Genomic DNA, 3,003 nt, shown 5'->3' with positions numbered 1-3,003 from the left:
CAATGCAAATGGATATCTAATTTGTATGTTTCAACTCACAAGTGATATCCTATAAGTGGTACTCATGAAGATAGCAAATGTTCAAGAAATGGTCTTTATTGATAAATCAAACAAGTCTTGGCACTAGCATGTGTAGGAGCTCCCTCGTTGCTTGAAATACTAGTGGCCTAGGTTTGTGTGACCTTGCTCCTAGAATTGGATAGGTGAGCTCTAGCTAGCTCAGCACGTTTGTTGCCTAACTAGGATCTTTATAAGGTGCTTGTGAACTTTGATAGAGGGGTGTAGTCTTGGCTAGACCGAATTGTTTTAATTCCGCATTTGTTTTGGTTAGCCGACGTGATTAAGTTTAAAAATGACTATTCACCCCCACCTCTAGTCGCCATCCCGACCTTACAGATGGGCGTATCATCTTCCTCTTCACCCATGTCTAGAACCATGAAATCAGAAGGGGCAAACTGATCGTGTATTCTTACCTTAACATCATTTGCTATTCCTTCTAAAAATTAGATTGATTAGTCCGCCATCTACAATTGCATATATGTAGGGAACAAAGGTTCATCACCAAATAAATATTCATATGTTACCTTGGACATTATATTGACATCCGACCCAATGTCGCAGAAGGTCTTGTGAAATATTCTTTGTCCAATGGTACACTGGATCGTGGGTATACTTGGATCATCCTTCTTAGCAAGGAATGGTGAAGCGAAGAGGTGGTCGTACTCTGATCGAAGTGTGTTGATCATGTTAATTGATTCTTCTTGAGGCTACCTAGCCTTGTTCTTCCTCCTTCTCTTGTTCTTCTTCTTCTTGGTCACTGTTATCTCTTTAGGCAGGTACGGTGTTTGTGGATGTCCGGGAGATCGCAAGATACGGTTCTTGAGAGAGAACTTTTCCTTTTTATCCTTGATTGTGAAACAGATATTGGCACTGTCCGCGTAGATGATGGCTTTTGCGGTGCTTAGGAAAAATTGGCCCAAAATAATGGGTGCCCTTACATCTCCACCTGTTTCTAGAACCACAAAGTCTACGGGAACATATGATTGTCCCACTCGAACAATGGCATCTTCAAGAACTCCCTTGGGGTAATAGAGTGACTGATATGCAAGCTACAAATGCATATTTGTGTACAACAATGTATCTCCATTAATTTGATCATAAATTACCTTAGGCATGATGTTGACACTTGCTCCGAAGTCACAAACAACTTCTTGAAAAATGTGAGGTCCAATGGCGATGGGGATGATAGGCCTCCCTAGACCGCTCTTCTTTTCTGGCAAGGTATAATCTATCCACCTTCCTATCGATGATTATATACAGTAGTATGCTGCATTGTAAATATCGACAAGATTTGTAGTCTCTAGATTTTTTGGCTACCATGGAATCTTACCTTTCTCGGATGGAGGAACAACAGCTCCCAGCTGAGCTATTTGTGATTCTATCATTTTATTAAAGCTATGCTGGTTCTTAATGGTAGAAGCAAAGCTATCCATTCTATTATTTATGTTCTATAGAATTTTATCATTGGTAGGTACCTTTCTGGATAATCCCTTCATAAGTTTGGATTGGCCAGCAATTAATTGCCTCAAGGGTGGTTGATTGAAATTATTAAAATTATTACCTTGATAGTTACCTTGGTAATTTGGTCTCTGTTGCTGGTTCCATCCTTGATTCCGCTGAGGATGAAAATAGTTGTTGTTGTAGTTGATAAAGTTCACATCCTCATGGGTTTCAGGACAGTTGGTCCCTCAATGCCCAGTGTTTCCACACACTTCACATGTCATGCGAGAATCATGAATGTGCATGACTTCTTAATTCTCATTGGCTCGATCTTCAAGCTTCTTCATCAGCAGGTCCATCTTGGCAGATAGCATATCTACCACCTTGAGTTGATGCATACCTCCACCTCTCTTGTGGGTCTAAAGATGTTCTTCATTCCAACCTTGGTTGGAGGCCATCTTCTCCACAAGACCTGTTGTAGCTGGTATGGTGAGTGACAGGAATGCACCTCCAGCAACAGCATCCATAGTCTCACGGGTACTGTTGGTCAACCCATGGTAGAAAGTCTACATAAGTAGCCAATTTCCCATCCCATGATGAGGACATTCCACAATGTAATCTTGAAAGCATTCCCATGCCCCAGGGACAGATTCATCATGTTGTTGCTGAAAGCTTGAGATTCTTCTACGCAGAGCATTGGTCTTGCCTGTGATAAAGAACTTGGCTAGAAAGGCAGTGGAGCAGTTATTCCATGTAGTATTTCTATCTTTGTTAGCATAGAACCTTTGCTTTGCCTTCCCCAAAAGTGAGAATGGGAAGAGGCGAAGTAATATGGCATCTTGGGTTACTCCTTTGATGGTGAAAGTGCTATAGATCTCCAGGAAGTGTTGGAGATGTGCACTCACATCTTTATGTGCCTTTCCACAAAACTGGCTTGCTTGCACCATGTTGATGAGGGCTGGCTTGAGCTTGAATCCATTATCTCTGACATTGACTATCGGTCCAGTATGGATGTTGGCCGTTGTTGGAGCAGAGAATTCATAGAGAGTCCTGTTAGCCATGGCTTCAAATTTAGGTATTAAGCTTCACCTTATATGGCTTTCTTCCGACTTTAAAGCTAGAACTTTCTTGAGTTTAGCTCTAGTCCTTCTGATTAATGCTTCTAGATCTTCAACATAGTTTGTCGGAAGGTCGAAACCGGTCATACATTACTCTGCATAAGATATAAAATTAGACAAAACAAGGGTAATCCTGCTTGAGCAGAGGTTAATGGTTATCTCGATCACATTAATAAGTATAAGTTTATCAATACTTTCTTTGCCTAGCTACCTTCCCCGGCAACGGCGGCTAGAAATGCTTGTTAATATTTCTTAGCATCGTTACTAAGAACAAAGTTGAATCTAGTCCTTAGCAACGACGCCAGAAATGCTGGTTGGTATTTATTAACTTGTCACTTGTTTTAAGTAGCCACCTATTGCTTACCTACATCTCCTAACATTACTT

The 3,003-nt window shown here is 41.0% G+C and overlaps 1 non-coding gene across 1 annotated transcript; it reads left to right on the top strand.

The window, feature by feature from the left end:
* Nucleotides 1-2,088: 2,088 nt before the first annotated feature.
* Nucleotides 2,089-2,197, top strand: LOC136506215 (small nucleolar RNA R71). The gene has a single exon (XR_010771438.1). It is a non-coding gene; the product is annotated as a small nucleolar RNA R71 (small nucleolar RNA).
* Nucleotides 2,198-3,003: the final 806 nt, after the last annotated feature.

Source organism: Miscanthus floridulus, chromosome 14, assembly GCF_019320115.1.
Source record: "Miscanthus floridulus cultivar M001 chromosome 14, ASM1932011v1, whole genome shotgun sequence".
Taxonomy (NCBI): domain Eukaryota; kingdom Viridiplantae; phylum Streptophyta; class Magnoliopsida; order Poales; family Poaceae; genus Miscanthus; species Miscanthus floridulus.
The sequence above is the reverse complement of the archived record's forward strand: the minus strand, read 5'-3'. Positions and strand labels throughout refer to the sequence as shown.